At 43.6% G+C, this 20,875-nt stretch overlaps 1 protein-coding gene and 1 long non-coding RNA gene across 2 annotated transcripts in view; both read right to left on the bottom strand.

The window, feature by feature from the left end:
• The window catches only part of LOC118210516 (sal-like protein 4), a 44,292-nt gene extending 33,402 nt beyond the window's left edge, over positions 1-10,890 (bottom strand). The window contains exon 1 of the mRNA XM_035386742.1: positions 10,167-10,890. The gene's annotated coding sequence lies outside the window, so the exon portion shown is untranslated. The remainder of the gene's footprint in view (positions 1-10,166) is intronic.
• A 3,298-nt stretch (positions 10,891-14,188) lies between these two features.
• Positions 14,189-20,875, bottom strand: part of LOC118211494 — a 68,149-nt gene continuing 61,462 nt past the window's right edge. Inside the window, exons 4-7 of the long non-coding RNA XR_004762015.1 lie at positions 20,611-20,614; positions 15,556-15,559; positions 14,841-14,895; positions 14,189-14,606 (exon numbers count right to left, since the gene is read on the bottom strand). This is a non-coding gene — a long non-coding RNA (uncharacterized LOC118211494). The remainder of the gene's footprint in view (positions 14,607-14,840; positions 14,896-15,555; positions 15,560-20,610; positions 20,615-20,875) is intronic.

The following is a 20,875-nucleotide window of genomic DNA, read 5'->3' as shown; positions in this document are numbered from 1 at the left end:
ACCCCAGAGTTTCACCTCCATGGCAACAACCCAAATCTCTCCAAACTATCTATCCGTAATTCATTCAGCTCCGCTTGCCCCCTGGAGGTTCCTCAGCACCCTCTTTCCCTCCGCAAGATGATGTCGTCATCACCGGCTTCCTTTTGCTGGGGCTCATCAGGACCCTGCAATTTGGGGTGCCCTGCGAAGTGCCTGCTCAGAAATTCTAAACACCCTGCAGCGATTTTCCTGCTTTCTGGTCCCGAGTCAGAAACGTCCTCTCTCTCTCTGGGTTCGTGTCACATTTCCTTGTAGTATGCAGTGTGTCACCTGCGTCATCATTGTGCGCTCCCTGCTATGCCCACGCTAGCGTATGCTTCATCGTTACGTTCACATTAGCTTCAGTTTCCCAGTTACGGCCACGTCAATGTCTGCTTCCCTGCTCAGACCCCATTAGTAGACAACGTCCGCACGAGGCCTGGAAGCCCACATTCCCCATTCACGCCCGTCCATCACTGAACCTCATGGCTTACGGCGTCATAGCGCTTCTCGCGGAGGTTAAGCAGCTGTGCTTTTGACTCTCAAAAGAAACCGCGGCGAGTCGCGGCAGCCCGAGGTCAGACGCGTTAATGAAGCCCGGGGAAGAGCCCCCCCGCCTGCCCTCTAAGATCGCTTACATCAAAGCACCAATCAAAAAGCACTGCAGATATAATTTGTCATCAGTGATTTCCTGCTGGAGACTTATGGAGGAGATGCAGGCCGATCGATGCTTATGGATTTTCACCACAGTGGCTGATTGTTCAATTGCTGTGAAACATGTGCAGAGATAAAATGGCCTCCCTGCCACTTTTTGTAACAGACAGCAGAGTCAGCGCAAAAAAGCTGGCAGATACTTATGGGCCGCTGTGATGGGGAATCACAGTGCCGCGGTGTCCCAAGTCCTATTTAACGCGCTCCTGTCACACCAGGCGTTACGCACTGTGAATCATCTCTTCTGCTTCCGGGGGTGGGGAGTGGGGGAGTGGGAGGGGGTTTGCGTTGCTCTGCAGCTGGCATGAGGTGGGGGTGGGGGGGCAAAAGGATATGACAGGCTGAAGACTACTCTCCCATTTCTAATACTTAATTTACAGCAGAAAACCCAAAATAACATTGCATATTATTACAAATACCATCTCCTTGCAGTAATGTTTCAGCAACACTGACATAATCTGGGGTGAGCTTGATGGGTTAATTTCTATATTTCCACGTGCATATCCCGGTATGATCAGCGCAACATGCAGTAAGTAGCAAGCAGCAGATGCACTGTGTTAAGCGTTTATAGCAAGAGGCCAGTTTGCAACACCTGGTCCCAGAAGGCTTTTCAACAGTCTATAAATTGCAAAGCCATCAAAACATCCAGGGTTACAGCTGAATAATAGCAGGAAAGAGAGAGAAAAGAATAAAGACAAAGAAGAAACCGTAAAACAAGCATCGGGTACAGAAATGATTCAGTTATGCAGTGTTGTTTTTGTTTGATCCACGACTGTAACAGCCCTTTTTGAAACATTAAAATCGATGGACGGTTTCTTGCTCTGTGGGTTTTATTCCCGTATCCCCATGTTGTTAGCTGGTTGTTTGATTTGTACCAATATCCAGCTAACAACATTTAATCACCAAAAGCCATACGAGCCTACTGCTTGCATTCAGTGGCCATAGCCTATGTGTTGGGCATGAAGGTATTTAAAATCACAAACATTTCTGTATGGGGAGATTTTTTTTGCTGAATGGTGAACGATAAAAACACTAGGTGAGGTTAGTTTACACTGAACCCTGGGTTTTCAACATGGGGTCTGCAGTCCCCTGGTGGTCCTTGAAGGTATTGTAGGGAGTCCCTGGCCAGACTTGATATGCAATGACGATAGATTTGGGGAAATATTTCAAAACATAAGAACTTAAAAAAAATATATATAACCATTTTTTTAAAAACTTTTTTATGGGGGTCCCCTGGATGCCTTTGGGCCTGGATGAGGGTGTCTGGATCACTAAAATATAAATCATAATAAAAATGGCTATACTGAGGCTATGACTGACCTATAGCTTCTGGTTGACAATTCTTACCTCCATTTCTTTCAACCCACACAGAGCACTGCACAGTGTACAGTCTACATAACCTATTTTTATGCTCGACACATTGCGTTACAGTTTGTGCACCGTTGCCTTTTCGCTAATGAAGACGACGTTTCAGAGATCACGCGGAGCCGTAGACGTTTCCCGCTAAAGGGAGAGAGGGGACGTGCGAGCGTTGAATTCTACCTTCCTCTCGCGCGAGCACGCCTTAATCTCGGGAGACGAAGGCACGCCCAGGTCTAACCGCGCTCGGCGGGGGGCTCGCGCCGTCACACCCCCTCAGAAAGAGGAAACGCTTCAAAACAAAAGACGAGTGTTTATTTTCAAAAACATGCAGAGCGCAGCCTTCACATTCTGGCATTTAACTCTAATGAAATCTCACTTTTCTAAGTGAGCTATGAGCTATGAATGTCACCAAATATATTAGGATATTCAGGAAAAAATCTGAGAGAAAGGTATTTTTAAATTAAATCCTCAATAAGAATCATAGAAAAGGAAGCATTAGAGTGCTGCTTTGCTCCAGGACTACAAAGAAAAGGGAGCTCATCGGAAGCTGGGCTCATTCAGGCCAAAATAAGTCTGCCACATATTGTTTTGAAAGTTATAAAGCCTTTATAGGTTGTCACAGCTAACAAAAAGGTTAAAAAGACCCACACTGCATGACCCCATACTTATCAGGGTCCTGCATTCAAACCTACAGCATATCCAAGACACGGGTGACTACAGTGAAGCACAGTTTTTGGTAGAGGTAATGATCTGGCATTGAAAGAAAGAGTGGTGAGCGTATGAACAAGCCCGGACTTGAACCCCTCAAGGGTCTCTGCCCCCGCGGAGGTCTGTGATGAGGTAAGGGCCAGACCTTCCCACTGCACTGTACTACACACAGAAAATCTGAATTCATTCTGCACATGAAATTCAGATGCATACGGCACAAAGTACTGGAATTGTAGGATTCATTCATTCTGCTGCTGCTATCAGCAGTTACGTCCTCAATGAAGATGAGCGAGCCAGTACCTGTGGCAGCTCTACATGCCCAAACCGTAACACCCCACCACCACATTTCACAAACGGTGGGTGGTGCTTTGGATCTGGAGCAGTTCCTTTTTGGCCTCCACACTTTGCTCTTGCCATCACTCTGATACAAGTGAATCTTGGTCTCATTTGTCTGCAAGATCTTTTTCCAGGCAGGTTCTTTTAGGTCCTACTTAGCAAACTTACCTGGCCATCCTGTTTTTGTGGCTGAAACTAGCAGTTTGCGTCTTGCAGCGTAGCCTCGAGATCTGTTCATGAAGTCTTCTGCGGAAAGTAGTCACTGACATCCACACCTGCCTCCTGATGACTGTCTCTGATCTGTTGGACAGATGTTTAAGGGCTTTTCTTCATTGTGGTGAGAATTATTTGGTCATCAACTGTAGAGGTCTTCCTTGGCCAACCAAGCCCTTTACGATAACAGAGCTCACCAGTGCTCATCCTGTTTTTGTGGCTGAAACTAGCAGTTTGCGTCTTGCAGTGTAGCCTCGAGATCTGTTCATGAAGTCTTCTGCGGAAAGTAGTCACTGACATCCACACCTGCCTCCTGAAGAGTGTCTCTGATCTGTTGGACAGATGTTTAAGGGGTTTTCTTCATTGCGGTGAGAATTATTTGGTCATCAACTGTAGAGGTCTTCCTTGGCCAACCAAGCCCTTTACGATAACAGAGCTCACCAGTGCTCTTTCTTCTTAATGATGTTCCAAACTATTTTGCCTATGTCTCTAGCTGTGCTTATTTCTATATATTGTACTGTGTATGTACAGTATATTCTGCTGTACTGGGAGGAGCAGCTGTGCTGTTCAGCCTCAAGTAGGGGGCGCTCCAGCAGCTGTTGCTGCGCCGTGACTCATCGCTGCCAAATCCAGCGTTCCTTCCTGGCCCGCCCGAGACGAACGGCGGAGCGGCAAGGAGCCAAGACGAACGCCGGTGATTCGCTTCAGCCTGCGGCTCTCCCCCCAGCCGCGCAGACAGCTACTGTGCGCTTTAAAAAGAGGTCAAGATGGAAAAGCAGGTTCGCGTGACCTCTCACCGATTACCAGTGCGCACCACAGCACGTACCGCTGCGCTGTCCAAAGTGACAGTCAGTTAGCAAGGCTTCGTACGAGTAAGGTAGCCCAAGAGTGGGGGGTAATGATTTTCAGCTTGTGATCTTCTCTAACTGACCCCCCCCCCCCCCCCCCCCCCCCATACTCAGCCATTCCTGCTGTTCCCCACCCCCTACCCCCACCACCCTGTCTCCGCCCACGTGACAACGCCGTGTGATTATTGGCCCAATCACTCATGTGACAGCCCGGCCGTTTCTCCGCGGTGGCCCCCGGTTATTAGTCACTGTCACCGCCCGGGCGCTCGCCATTGTTCGGGGGAAACGCACACGCGCGGCCTGAGGAAGGCGTCCGTGACCCACTTCAGCAAAGGAGCCGGTGGTTCTGGGACGACTGCACCCACCCCCCCTCCCCCTCCCTGGCTTAAAAAAAAAAAAAAAAAACCCACAACGGCGGTTCGACGTCTCCTGTTACGCGTCCCAGCAAGATCCGTAAATAATGGCGATGCTTTTTGGTGCACCTGAAAGTCCTTGACTCCGCCGCCGACACCTCCTCTCTCGTGGGGAAACGCTGCCAAGCACCCTGATGATCGATGGCGCAGTGGCACAGGCGGTGACAGGATGGGCTTTTTTTGAGGATTGGCGATGCCAGCTTGGCTGTTCAGGGCAGGGCGGCAAGGGAAACAAACTAAAAACTCGGTCCGTTGTTTTTTCATTTCAGTCTTATTAGGCGCAGTGAAAACGTGGTGCAGATGTGAGAAATCCTGTTTATCTACAGTAAATGGTTAGGTGCCATGAAATTTATTACCTGATCTAGTCAATACTTACTAGAGTATGTTACATCAACCAAGATGGCAGCAACTTCTGGAATGATATCTAATCAAATAAGCATAATAAGCTTGATTTACCTTGCGTACATTATCTTGTACATGTATTTAATGCCTGCATAACTGTCAATTAGAAATATCATTCAGGAGTTTGTGAGCAAACAATAATAATAACAATACATTATCAAGCCTTCATTTCTCAGTTTAAACTTCAAAATCAAAGGAATAAACGTGCTCACTCAAGCGTATTAACTGATAATTGGGTGCTGAATCCCACAAACTATAAACTTTCAAAGACATACTCATATCAGTTTTAGAGGCAGAACACCATGGCGAGAAACAGAATAACACTCATACTAAATTTATGGCCCCTTTTTTATTTTAGTATTCTCAGGGCATCTGTGCCCAAACACTATGAACCCAGTATTCTCTGTGTCTGTGCCCAAACACTATGAGCCCAGTATTCTCTGTGTGTCTGTGCCCAAACACTATGAGCCCAGTATTCTCTGTGTGTCTGTGTCCAAACACTGAGCCCAGTATTCTCTGTGTGTTTGTGCCCAAACACTATGAGCCCAGTATTCTGTGTCTGTGCCCAAACACTATGAGCCTAGTATTCTCTGTGTCTGTGCCCAAACACTATGAGCCCAGTATTCTCTGAGTCTGTGCCCAAACACTGAGCCCAGTATTCTCTGTGTGTCTGTGCCCAAACACTATGAGCCCAGTATTCTCTGTGTGTCTGTGCCCAAACACTGAGCCCAGTATTCCCTGTGTCTGTGCCCAAACACTATGAGCCCAGTATTCTCTGTGTGTCTGTGCCCAAACACTGAGCCCAGTATTCCCTGTGCATCTCTGCCTAAACACTATGAGCCCAGTATTCTCTGTGTGTCTGTGTCCAAACACTATGAGCCCAGCATTCTCTGTGTCTGTGCCCAAACACTGAGCCCAGTATTCCCTGTGTGTCTGTGCCCAAACACTATGAGCCCAGTATTCTCTGTGTGTCTGTGCCCAAACACTGAGCCCAGTATTCCCTGTGCATCTCTGCCTAAACACTATGAGCCCAGTATTCTCTGTGTGTCTGTGCCCAAACACTATGAGCCCAGTATTCTCTGTGTGTCTGTGCCCAAACACTGAGCCCAGTATTCAATGTGTGTCTGTGCCCAAACACTGAGCCCAGTATTCTCTGTGTGTCTGTACCCAAACACTATGAGCCCAGCATTCTCTGTGTCTGTGCCCAAACACTGAGCCCAGTATTCTCTGTGTGTCTGTACCCAAACACTATGAGCCCAGTACTCTCTACGTCTGTGCCCAAACACTGAGCCCAGTATTTTCTGTGCCCAAACACTGTGAGCCCACTATACTCTGTGCCCAAACACTATGCTGAAAATATGTGCGGGGAAACAGGCGGCAGGGACGAAAGGGAAGCGTGTGCATGGGCAGCAGGTTTTCACTGATGGGGAGGGAGCTGGCACATTCAAGACCAGGGCTCAAACTGCTAGAGAGCAGGCCAAGCTGGGGCAGTTCTCTGTAGCACTTGCCAACCACTGGTGTGAACAGGATGCCACGGCGCAAGCGGGGGGAAATCTCATTTCCTGAGCCGAGTGAGGCAAAGATAATAATAGATTCCCACTCATTTATGTGGATTAACAGCCTCGTTTTGCCATTAACCCTTAAAAACCTCTCCACCGTTCACGCATACATCACCCTAACCTGTTTGTGTTGCACACAGGGTTGGCTTGCCAGGCCGTCTGCTTTAATATTGTTCCAGATTTTTTTAAAGGCTTTTTTGGTTTCTGTGTCATTTCCTGCTTCTCTCTGTAACAGCTGCTACATTGCAGGGAATATATATCAAAACTATGAGTTATTCTGGCTGTTTGTTTAGACGCAGCAGATTTCCACGGAAGTCTGCGTTTCCACGGCAGCTTCCCTTATGACTCAGGATTACTGTAACGTAGGCTCTGAAATACTCCCTAAATTGGCTGCCAAAATCGGAATGGGAAATCTCATCAACACATGCTGCGCAGATGTGAATCCCAGTAAAAACATGCTCCGACAGAACTAACCAGCTTCTGTCCTCAGCTTATATACAAAGGCTATATATACACATACATGTACTATATATATTTTTGCAAGCTGCTTGCAAAAATATTTCAGACCCCTTGCAAAGGTTTTGAACTCCTTTGCTTCCGCGCTTGAAATAGGAAGTAATACAGTAGAACCTCAGTGACACAAACACTTTGGGAATGGGTTGTTCAAAACATTAAGAGTTCTGAACAACCCCATTCCCAAATAGTTCCCAAAAAATTCATAGTAATGCAAGTGACCATCCCAATCAACCGTTCACAAGGTTATGTGTATTGCTTTAAACTTTTGTTCAAGCAGGCTCTCATTTTGTTGCTATCTATTTGCTACATGCTCTAAAAATGGAAAACATTACAAACCTAGTTACTGTCCAAAAGAATTGTGTTTGTGGATTACAGATAAACTGAAAGCTGTTCATCAAGTAAATCACTGGAAGGATAATGCAGGGAATAGTTTTTCACGTTTTACTTTCCAAAAGCCGTCTCGTGAAAGTGAAACTTGAGGCCCAGTGTCCTTGCAGAGCTGCACGCAGCGCTCTGATTCCGTATTCCCAATCCTCCAAACGCAGACGGACTGACCGTTAAAAGAGGCAGACGAGCGCGAGAACAAACAAAGTAGAAAGTAGGGCTACGCTCCCGGTCCTGTCGCGGGGAGGGAAAAAAAGAGAGAAAAACGAAGAAGAAATACTATCCGTGTCACAGAAAGGTGGGATGCCTTAAAATGAATGATAGCGGACTCGTTAAAATTAATGGGCGCCTAAATTATAAATTACCTGTCTCCCAAAAAAGAGCAGCCTCGGCAAATGAAGATTATAGCGCGCTCTATTATGGGGCTCGCACCCTTTCCTTCTTTCCACTGTGAAAGCGCCGCTGCTAAGTCCCGCGTTTCCACTCAATGACAGAGAGCCAGCACGCAGGACGGCAATGACGTGGGCAGCCCATATTTTCGGTCCGTTAGTTTAGTTTGTTTGATTTATTCTCCGACCAAAATGGAATGTCAATGACAGGTATCGCTAATTCTGCATGATTTAAAGGTTTATTTAACTTAACGGAATATTTAAGATAAGGTTTTCTTCATAAATAAATTACTTATCCTATAAAAAAAAAATTTTAAATCAAAAAAACCTACAGGGCAGAATTGGAAAACCTTTTGCAGTCCGTTAAGGTCTTATATACAGTTGTGGATAAAACACCCTTCCCAGAATTCCCTGCTTCTGTGACATAAATTACAGGGCACTCTCCTGAGGAAGATGAAATCATTCTAAAAAGTAAGACAGAGGTGAAAATATGAAGTCATAGACAAGGTTGAAATAACAGCCAAAGAGAACATCCAGTCATTGCAGAAGTGCTGTGGAAATAATCAACAATAATAAAATTATAGTACTAGATAGCTAACGTCCACACAAAGCCACAGCCGCATGATTCCTTTTAAAAATGTCAGGAGACAAACTCCCCTAAAAGCAGTAATCCATCTATAGCAGCAGGGGAACGAGCTGTGACCAGTGACCAGGGGGCACGGACGTTCACCCTGCTGAGCCAATAAGCTGCTGCTTCACCTTTGAACTGTCAAGGAGCAGAGAGAGAGAGAGTTGGGGGAGGTCAAATGGGGGAGTGTCATTTGAGAGTTGGGGGAGTGTCAGCTTTGCTTACTTTACTATAGGCTTCACATGTACATTACATTGCATTACAGGCATTTAGCAGACGCTCTTATCCAGAGCGACTTACACAACTTTTTTACATAGCATTTTACATTGTATCCATTTATACAGCTGGATATATATACTGAAGCAATGCAGGTTAAGTACCTTGCTCAAGGGTACAACGGCAGTGTCCTTACCCGGGAATCGAACCGGCGACTTTTCGGTTACAAGCCCAGTTCCTTACCCACTGTGCCACACTCCGTCCTGTAATGACAGGGATCCACATTTTACACTGATGGTTTTGAAAACTCTTGTCCTGTGCATATTCATATTTTGCAGATTAAAAAATATTAATCTATTAAACGTTTGTCATTGCATCAGGGTATAATATGCACATAAACAGGCAAGTATTTTTTTAATGTTTTTTTCAATGCTTTACAGTTTTCTCATTTACTTATCCTGGTGGCAAAATCCTGATTAGAAGAGACTTGTTAAGCTATATATGGTAATACATGGTAGATCTACGCAGAAGCAACAAATCTGTCCTCTCTGGTAACGTTGTGCTTAAAATCGAGCCCATTTTTCTTGCATTGAAAAAATTCCTAAAAAATTAGATTTCTATGGATTGGTCAAATAAACATGATAAATTCCTTCAAGTCATGCTCATCTTGTTTGCCAAGTCTAAATTAATGTTCAGCAGGAGTACTTTTCTTCTTTGTAATTGGAAGAAAGTTTTGTTTTTCTCTTGCCAGATGTAAAAAAAAAAAAAAAATCTGATAAGCAGGCAGATGACTTTCAAACTAGTGGTCTGTGATTGGCTAGTGGCCTGTGATTGGCTGGTGTGAAGTGATTGATTGGCGTGAGTATGAACTCAGCATGTTGCAAATCAGTCAACACACAGCCGACTAGCTTGCGTCAAAGTGGAACCAGCTGCACAGATGTACACCGATCTCCATTTTACCTGGATAAGATAAATCTTATAGGTGTGAACCATCATTCTAACCGGATAAGATCAAGATCAATTGACGTACTGCAATGTTATGAACATTTCCATAAATCCAATCACAACGCACTGTTCCAGTCCTTTGGTTTGTCTAGCAACAGTTGAAAGATGTAGAGCTAGTTGTTTTCATTGCTTGTGCTTTCCTTTCTAAGACAAAATGGCTTAGACAAAAAGTGGGGGGAAATATTAATGATACGCAAACATACAACACTGTATAGTACTGAAGCCCTGAATTAATGATGATTTATTCACAATCCAACAGCTCATACATGCAAGAGCACTCAATACTTCTGGCAGAGTGAAGCCAGCCAGGCGGAATTTGTTCAAATCGGCCCTGGATCTGAAGAGATTTTTTACTTTGTTTGGGTTGTAGTCCTAGAAACAGCTTACAATAGTCCAGTCACAGTTGTTTGTACGTATGTGTGAGCCGGCCTTTAATGGCGAATGAAAGACAAGCTTACCCAGCTGAAGACGAGACACATCTGCATACAGCGGATCCCCCTCACCATCGGGTAAACAATAGCAAGCTTCCCAGGCCGGGCCTCCAGAAAGCGCAGAAACTCCGTCAGAGAAAACACCAAATGATACGTGTGCCGTTTGATCAGAAAGAGATTAGTGACACGGTGATTACATTGACACGCTCAAATATTTGGTCATTTGGAATTCATTTATATTGAACTAACTGCTAATACTGAATTAACTGCCAAAATTCTGGTGGGCTATTGGGTATGCCTAGTTGCATGACTGACTGTAAACTCTTACAGCAGCACGTCTTAAAGAGGAGTTACTCCTTCATGGAGTTTATCACTCCAAAAGTAGAAGTGTTCCAATTTTAGATTAAGATTTAGAATAAAACATATACCCAGGCATTACACAGGTTATAGTATAAAATCTGCCATATGCATTAGCAGAAATAACTGTACAACAGTTTTTATTGGTAGTTTTTTATTGTATGTGCTCCATGATGACAGCATTACCGTTGATGATAGTAGCATTAAATCAGCCTTGACCATGCCCTGGATTCAATCAACATGCATCGTTACCTTTGACTTGGAAGAGTTAAATATTAATACAAACCCAACAACCCAACCTTCATAGAAAATCTCCTGTATTGTATGCTGTTTTCACAGCAGAAAACACCTATTGATTAAACTAGCCAACCACGCACCATTTTTCCCCCAAATATCATCTGATCGGAAGATAAAGTTACATACATATTTCGTGTATCGATTGCACCTCCTGCCTCCACGCGGCCTCCGTAAAACCGCTGCTTCGGAAACGACGAGCGCTATCAACGAGGGAGCGGACAGGCCCGATGGGTCCTGCGACGACGGCGCGAAGGCCATCGCGCTCGATCGGAGCCGAACGGGCGACGCCCAACCAGCACACGCTCGCGGAGCTCGAGGCAAGCGCACACATCGCGACTAGCCGTTCGGACGCAATTCTAAGCATTGTAATTAGGGGGTGTTTTGAGGAGTGAGAAGAAGGGAGGAGGCGACGCGAGAAGGACTCCCTTGTACCCCAGACTAGTGCTTTGTTTCAAAAGTACTATTGACAATTATCAATCTCTGTGTCCGCCTACATGAAAATACATGCAATGGAATGAGATGAGGTTTCGGGTGGGGAAAAAAACAAGAACAGAAATATCTTTCCCGGTAAGTTTTTTTTTCCCCAGTATTGCAAAAACTAGTATGATTAGGATATAACTTAGGCAAGTAAGAAATTGGGAGGGTTGGCTCGTGAACAAGCATACTTCAGAGACTCTACTTAAGTCTAGTTAAGTTAAGTTTCCACTATAGCATATACATATTTATATTTGTGTTGGGAGCAACACATCTGACCTGCTCACTACAACTGATGACAGGCTGCTGCCATATGGAAGCGATGGAGCTGTAGCCAGTGTTACAGAGCGGCATTAATGTGTTTATGCCTTCTTGTACTGATAAATCAATGAAATGGTAGCTATCCTACACTGAGAAAAACATTTGGGGCTGGATTTATTGAAGGTGTGCATGCGTGTTTTGGGCCTCGATGGCAGACAAAAATGTGCAGGGGATTTCAGTGTTTGGTAGCCACATAATATCTGTTGTCCACTGCCTTTGTTTTTGATGGTATTTTATTTCAAAAATTCAATAGCACAAGCTAAATACCAGTAAGATCATTTTATACCAACACCCAATTTCTTTATATAAATGACACATTATGCAGCCACAGTAATAATGCTTTCAGGATACTATTGAAAGGCCAGAAATCCCCCAACCCTCCCCCTTTCACCAGCCTACTCTATTCCCAGTTACACTGTAAACCATTCTATGGGTCATCTTTTACCTGTAGGCGAATTTCACTAATGGGCCACTCTTATTACAAGGTCAAGGTTATTGTGCTAAAGGCACTTTTACACATCTGTCAGCATTACATTTGCAGAAAATCTTTATGAGCTTCATCATTTGTTTTTTATTTATTTATTTATTTTTTAAATAACGGTACAAGTAAAATGCAACAAGGGACAGAGCAAAAACAAACAAACAAACAAATAATAGTATTCAAACAGAACAAGGTTTAAGGAAAAAAAACCATACAAGCTTATACAAGCTTTGTAACGATACTGTCATTCTCAACCGCAAATCAATCGAGAAGTGCGGGGCTTCACGGCCGCAGAAAGTGACAGGAAGCGTGGGTCCCTTAACACTCAGGGCGCTGAACCCCCGCTGGGGACGGTCGCTGCGGAATACAAAGCGAGCCTAATTATCGGGCATAACGAAAACGCATCAGCACGAGCGACTCATTCTGCTGTGTTTCCAAAGACCATTTCCCACCTGCAATTTACCGTGAACGCGTAGATCACTGAGCCCGCCTATCGATTTTTATTATTTTTGACCTTGCGTTAGTGTTGGCTAATTTTGCAGGCCATAAAATTTCATTTCATAGGTACAATTACAGCTAGGCCCTCCGGGTGAGGCAGACACGGGTTATGGCACCCCCGAGATTTATAACGGCACACACGGGTAAATAAGCTGCAGAGTTAATGTTTCTTAGATGACTGAGCAGCACTGCAGGTTACATTTTCTATGAAAAGCTGGACCTTTTTTGCCTATAAACTTTGGCATCATTGTAGCTCAGTGCCTATTACAGAGACAAATGTGAACACACAGGTTTGATGGTTTTTGGCTTGCTCGGAAGATGAAGGGAACGCTGATTGAGTAAATTCAAGGTCTACTGAATTCACAGAGCGTAACCATTTTCTCTTGCTTAACTTAAAGGTCCCTACTATTTATGGCAATTTTATATTATTCCGCAAAATCTACCGTACAAGGGGAAAGTACTGCAGCACATTTATTTAAAAAACAGAAATCCAGTCAGTTTCTTACCCTTTGATCAAAGCAGGCCGTTTTGGGTGGGCATGCGCATTTAAAAAAAATGTTTTTACATGCTCTGCGTTGATTGGTTAACTGACCAGGAACGACACAAGCGGCTCTCCCATCTCCCGCCCCATACCCCCGCTTTATGAGAAAACGAACATGGTGCCCGTTAATCAACCGATGAACCCATATAGTTCGCGCCAGAGGCGGATCTCGAATTTAAAGCCATGGACAAAAACCAGGAGCCGGTGTCGGTAGCCTACAAAACGATGGTTAAGACTAGTAGGGCATAACATGTTGTAAATGCCCTCAACTATGAAAATATGTCGTAAAAACCACCCAAAATATTTCAGTTATTTAAAAAAACCCAACCTTTGGCTAGATGAATGGTTGCACTTTCTTATACAGCAACAAAAAGAAGAAGAATTGAGTTCATATTTTACCAGCACATAACAATCATGCTACACTGCACAATCAATACCACAACTAGGTACACTGATTTCTGAAATATGGGACCTTTAAAAAAACAGGGCAATTAGCTACATGCACTTATGCCAGATAAAACCACAGTAAAACGTTTCATAGGGAAGCAAGAATAGGCTTCAGCGGTCGTTTGTGAGCTTATGTAGGCCTATATAAATGGAGCTAAAATGCCAGATCATTCAAGTGATTTTGCCAATTAAATAATTAAAAGCAGAAATTAACACAAATCAGAAACAAATTCAGAAACAAATACAGCTCTCCTTCCTCATATCTGCTTAATCATCTGCACTTGACTTCAGCTGATTAATGCCACTGCACTGGATTCAATCACCAATTACATCCTTAACTTGATTAAACGCATAATTAATTGTACCTTACTAACAGTTTGGCGAGTTTGGTGATTGCTAAAAATGAACAATCGCTCTTTTATTTATTTTATTTTTTATTTAAATATTTATTTTACCAGGGAAGGTCCCATTGAGTTTAAAAATCTCTTTTTCAAGGGAGCCCTGATCAAGACAGGCAGCAGCACAAAAATGTTGCAAATAAGACAAAACAGTACAACAAACAATTATCACTACAATACAAAACAATCAACAACAATGTGCATTAAAAGCAACACATCAAAAATTCAGTTTAAACACTGACATCCTATCGATTCCGCCTCCAGTTCTTTCATTGTGGATTTAAAAGCATTCAACAAAATCAAAACATTAAGGTTTAAGTCATTTTGTAACTTATTCCAGTCCGAAGGTACAGAATACATAAATGCCTTTTTTTCCCCCAGTCTCTGTACGGGCACTTGGGACAGAAAGCTCTTGTTTATAAGTCAAACTTAAGGACGAACGTCGATTGAATCCAGGCCTTTGCCCACTTGGCTCTGCAAAGGGTGCGTGAGAAGCAAACAGCATGTGCCTTTCCGACAGCGAATGCAGTCATTCTGCATGTCACTTTGTTTAATGCTCTCCCAGATATCCTTCAGCTTGGCTGAGCATCCGTGAAGCGTCAGCCCACGGAAACAGCTGGCTGCAAACATCCCACCTGTCAGGGCCTCCCTAACTGTCCGTGATTGAAACATTGAACTAGTGAGCTGGAAGCGGACAGTGATGTCTGAGTTCTGGATCTGGATCTACCTGCACACTTCTGTACTTCTTCTGACCAAGCTAGCAGTCAGAACAAATAATAAATTGATACTGCTTCTGCTGCTGCTACTACTAGTACTACTACTACCGCTACTGCTACTACTATCAACAACAACAACAACAACAAAAGCAATACATAATCACTACTCACCATTCTTTTTCTTCACAAACATCGCCTGGGAAATTAATTATGGTGTTTTCTGGAACTGTTTGAGAAGGAGAAAAAACCAAAGCTTACATTTATTCATGAGTCAAAGTTGAGGACGGACTGAATCCAGGACACTCACCTCCCTGTGCAGCTGCTGTCAAATTATGGCTCCACTTAAAAAATATAGGCTTGTTGTCTGTGATAAGAAGGATTAATCTTTTATAGCCGTTGAGTCCTAATCACATGCTGTACGTGTCTTTCCGTGGAATAATTGCTGAAGCGGATTGATGAAAATCTGCTTGATAAAAAAAATTCCCACTCTTCTCAGGAAAATTAATCTTTTAAGAGTGATTTATGCCATTTTGTGTAGACATAATCTTTTCAAACAACCTTAATCCAGTTTAGACCTGTCAATTAAGTGAGAACCCAAAGATGTTTTTCCAGTTGAAAGAGTGTTTATTTTATTCCCCTAGAAGTTAATGTCAAGACTGTGATGAACACCAACTCTTGCCAAGAAGAGACACGATATCTTTGTAAATGCCTAAAACACCATTTGACTTATCATGAAGAGCCCCCATATACTTGATGAAAGAAACTTGCTTTATTGAGAGGAACATCTTGGGCCATGTAAGCACTAACAATAGAAATGCCACCTTTTTCTCAGAGACACAAAATATTTTATGGTTTGGGTGCTCAATCATGCATATGTAAAATAAACTTGTCTGGTTCTGACTTAAAAGGGATACAGTGCTTCTTCCTCATTTCTGACATGGATCCAAGTGTTATACGTTGCCAGCGTGAGATGATTAAAATCGAAATATCACAGCTTAATAAAAGAGACATAAGCTGACACAAGTCACCGATGTTGTAAGGAGCACTGGATCGGGCATAGCCATTCCTCATGGCAGTTTAGCAATTCATACCAGCTTTAATGCACAATAACTAACCAGCAGTGCTGCTCAGAGTTACACACTAGCACTGCTGCAGCAATGTAAATAATCTTTAATGCACAGTAACCCACCTGCACTGCAAATCAGCTTTAATACACAGTAGGCGACCAGCACTGCTGCAGTGATGCAGATCAACTTCTTTAGCACAGTAACCCAGCAGCACAGAAATGCACCGGTAATGTGAATGAGCTTTAGCGTGCAGTAACCCACAGGCATGAGTCCAGAGAGGAACCCATCCTTCTTCAAGGTTGGACATCTGCTCTTTCATGCTTCCACCCCCTGGTCTCCCAGACCTCAGAACAACTTCAGACTTTTGCAGATGGAGTTCAAATACATTCTATTCCAACGGAAAATAAATGGAACTTTTGTCAGACAATAAAAAGATAATGGCAGATATCGTTTACGTGCTTCTTAGTTGTCCAAGTGCCAGTCGCTGAGACCCTGTTATTTTAATTCTTTTTTCTTGTCCTTCTGTATCTCCCATAACTCCAATTTTTCAACAGAAATCATCTGGCAAAAAGGCCCCTCAGCCAAAGGCCCGCCCCTGCCCTGGGGAACCAATCAACATCATGGTAACGCCGAAGCAGTTGTTTTGAAAATCTGTCAACATTTCAATAAAAATTTCCAGTATGCCAGAACAATGTATAAGTCTGGGCACATATGGTTCACCACACCTTTGCATGTTGAACATTTTTATCCAACTTACAGTACATGAGATCGGTCCACTAACTTTGATTGTAATAGATCTCAAAAATGTATCAATGAGAGCTAAATCTCCTGAAGAACGATTCATTGCACATCATCTACAAATACACAAACATCGGATTTGCTAAGAAAAAAACATTATACTGACAAGTTGCTGTCTTTAAAATCTCTACGGGATTGATCAAGAAGATGATAATATTCTTGCACAAGTTCAGCAACTCAAAAAGTATTCATCTCAAACGTATTCCCGTCACGACCATGACGATGGTACCACAGGACAGTACAGTAATGAGATGAACCGTAAAAAAGTTTAACTCTGCCCCACCCCCCCCAGTCAAACGAGACACAATCAACCATGTGTATTCGGATGAACCAATTACAGACAGGGTGAGGTCTGAGAACTTGCGGACAGCTTGCGCAAGGGGCCTTGCACACACCAGTTTCGTTTTGAGTTTGCTGGCACCCTGGGTCTTCTTTTCCCCTCCAAAGTCTCCCACTCATAACATCCTCCACATACCCATTTCTGTAAGTGTAGTGCTGCAGAGGCCAATCTTGTATGTAAAAATCACTTCCGTAATCTCTTTTGTCACTCATAAAATTTACACAATTTCTCCCACGTGGTCAACTTCCATGTGGAGGCCTGTCATTTTCATAACACCCATGTCAGTCACAGACTGCATGTAATTACTCTGATACTTTATGGGCATCATGATTTATTAACCCGGATATCTGTTCCAAAAAGGATGAGCCAATAGTTTAAAAACTATTTTGCATTCACAGTAAAACTTGAGCAAACAAGTTCCTGGTGGAGAACATGTAAGGGTTGAGTATGTTTGATTGGATGTGTATGCCCAGTGTGAACATGGCCACGCCCATGTAGACCGCAGCAACTGTCTCATTGGCTCACCCTTCGTTTTATACATACTTGGTCAGGAGACCAGCTTGGTAGGTCTTAAATGCATGTTGTGGTGTTGGAGGCGACTATCTCATGTCCTGGCAGGGGGTCGTGACCAAAACTCTTTTCACACCAAAAAATGCAGGTAATTTCCAGGCATTCACAAAATTTTTTTTTACATAGTATCTCATTCTTTAAATTAATTCTTTACAAAGAGTAAAACTCAAGACAAAATGGTTAAGATATCTAAGGAGCTATACTCAGGGAGGATAGCTAGTGTAGGGTAGTACAGTCTGACATTTTTACCACGGGGGAGCCTTACAGCTTTGTTCAGAAATGACAGCGTCACTTCTTGGTTCCAGTCCCCGGTGGCATGGTTTATGAAGAACAAAAACATGTTTTTCTGCAGCAAAGTCCCAGTCGGCAAGGCTGATGTAATGAAACCGTTTCTGATTCCCGGACATGGTATCTCGGCAAACTTGTCACTTCTGAGCGAACCTCGGGAGCTCAAAGGCGCTGGCGATGAAAGAGCTGAAGGACGTTACTCCCTCAGTGTAATCTCAGCCCGCTCGCAGGCGGCTGGCGAGCTGGACGGCCGGCTCCCCGTTCGAGGGCCGACTCCGCCCACTTCCTCAGTGCGATGCGGTTTCCACGGCAATTATCGGCAGCAATGAGACTTGTCACAAAACGTAAACATGAAACTGGCCAACTTCGCTGAACCGACCGTGTGTCTAGATTACAGTTTTCTGCAAAAAAAAAAAAGACAAGAACGCTTAAAGACTAAACAAGCTAGCTTATGAATCTGAAGTTTTTCATAGAATGACACTTTTTAAATTTTGCTTTCTGTTAGTCACAGATAATTAAAAAAACACTTTTCATTTCTTCCAAAGGAGGCCTTGTTAACAAGCTTCGCATTTTAGGACACGGTGCCTTAGCGGCCTCGCAAGACAGGAGCGATGGATATTTGAACTAGCAAACAGGCCTGTGAAAGAGGCCTGGATGATCAATGGCTCGCTTCAAAGACTCAGCGAGAGGTATTCTTGGATGCGCATTGTTCCCCGCAGTCATGTGAACCCGCATAGACCTGTATGCACCGAGGCTTCCAAGCGTACGTCAGGCTGCACCTGCCTCCCCCCCCGCCCCAGGAGGACCGGGAGGCTTCAAAACACCGCCTTTCACAAACACCAAGCTCAATCAACAGCTCCTCAATGTGCCATCACTGACTGTCATAAACAAAGACCTGCTTAGCTAACTAGGCCAGACGTATTAGGTATGCGCAGTTCTGTGCTATTTAGCATGAAGGTGAAGGAATCAAATGTAAAGGAGAACCTTCAATTCTATCCAGCTAATTTTTTTTAAACATTCATCAGAATTATGATTTGTGAGGTAGACTCATAGTCTGTATTTATCTTTTTCTGGGATGGTGTAATGATGGAATTTCTGTCCACTAAGAAGCTTGAAAAAATCATTTTTCTCTCACTTTTATAGCTGCAGGCCCATGATTCCTGGAGCATAGCAATGGAATGGAATGAAATGGAAAAACAATGGAAGGAAGACAACTGATTTCTCAGGACCCAGCTGATGAAAACTCACATTGCAAATGTAGTTATTTTGGGCACAAAGAACTTTAGAGGACAGAACAGAAAATGCCTTTGGGCTGTTAATCCATTACATCACTCATTTTCATACATTAAACATTGCTTTACCAAAACCTTTGCTGTGGTTCCAGAGCGAATCTTCTTTTTGATTTCTTTTCAAGAAAGACATGTCACTGTTTCTCTCTGCCTTTGACTAAGAAAACACAATAAATGATTAATCACAAAAGTCTGCAAAACAAAAAATGCAAAGGCAGATAATGCTCATAAGCTTTAAAACCATTTCCATTATTTATGAATTTGTGTGCACAACATGGCACAGGCTTTGACATGATGTGTCAAAGTAATCTCACTGATATCTGACACTGCTGGGACCAGAGGTAGGACAGATTAGGGGATAGATCAGATAAGTGAAAACAACTGAATTGAGTAGCATTAGCACACACAGTTCAGAGAACACGTGCACACTTCAGAATGTGTACAATGTCACGTTTTTTTAGAGCATAGTAATGAATGCATATAAGTGGATGAACAGAGGCTGGCTTGGGAGGGGTGTATATATATATATATATATATATATATATACACACACACACACATATCAGATATACATATCTATTTTCCTTTTACCAATGATTTTTCTGGCTTTAGAATTTAACTGCTTAGACAGACCCTGGTTGGCTCTGCACTTGAATCCTTTGAAGAGAAATGACATAATGCCCCAAACGGAGAGCGGAAGCCCCGCGCAATTTAGACCGAATCCCCAAAGTGTCAATACCTAGACGCCGTCCAATCTCCATTATAACAGGACATCTGTAGCGGCATATGTTGCCATGGCGAAGCCCCACCGGTGTCACAGTGCGGTGGCAGCTCTGGAACCTCTCCATCCCTTCCCTGACAGTGACAACAACAAAACCCCTCCGACAGTATGAGTCACAGACACCAGCCTGCCAACAGACAAAGCTCCTGAGTCTCAGCTTTACCGCCATTTCAACTCAAACTGCAGTAAGCCCTGGGAAGGGAGGACCACGCCAGTCTTTCCACACATTTCTAACACAAAAGGATTTTTGAGAATGAAATACAATACTGCAAAAATCTATGACCGATTCATTAAAAAAGGCCTGCTGAATAAATACACTAGCTGCAAGCTATCTGGATAATGCAAGACCAAGACAATGGAAAAGGCTGCGCATGTCGTTGATTGCTTTTCCTGTTGCTTCCCGTTCCTTTCCACGTTTTTGCGAGGTTTTGATGAATACAGGTCCCACCTTCCATCTCGGGTAACGATTTTCCAGAGATACCATTTCAGCGTTCAGGCTGTGAATGTTCAGGTTCAGGTTCAGCGCCTGCTCTCTGAAAATCAACAAATCAAACTGCAATCAGGCACGGAACGGGATACAAACCAGGCGCATATTTAGCACTAAACGACCAGAGTTGTCCTGGCTTACGACGCGTGAATTTGGCTTAACTGGGGCCTCTTTTTTCCAGACGCCCTAAAAGCTTCCTATTCAGAGCACGCTCCAACACTATCAGTCACAGACAGGAACCGTGAATTACGCTTCGTCAGCAGTCAACAGCGACCAGATGTTCGTCCTCCATCAACATCTATTCACTTGTAGTCGGCTAACGGAACTCACTCTCGAAACACCGCGAGTTACAGCTCCTTACGTTTATGAGTGATGTCCACCCTAAATACTTTCTTCGCGCTACCGGTGGAATTACTGATGACGACGTAACAAAAGTCACTTCCTGGAAGTGTCACATTCAGGGCAGCCCCGTTTGAGATCTCTATTGAAATGACCATTTTCAGTTTGGAACATTCCTTTAGATGACCCTGGCCTGTTATACAAGGGTCCTTTTAAGCCCACAGCCTTACTGTTCAGCTAATGGAGA

This window comes from Anguilla anguilla, chromosome 13 (assembly GCF_013347855.1).
Source record: "Anguilla anguilla isolate fAngAng1 chromosome 13, fAngAng1.pri, whole genome shotgun sequence".
NCBI classification, from domain to species: domain Eukaryota; kingdom Metazoa; phylum Chordata; class Actinopteri; order Anguilliformes; family Anguillidae; genus Anguilla; species Anguilla anguilla.
The sequence above is the reverse complement of the archived record's forward strand: the minus strand, read 5'-3'. Positions and strand labels throughout refer to the sequence as shown.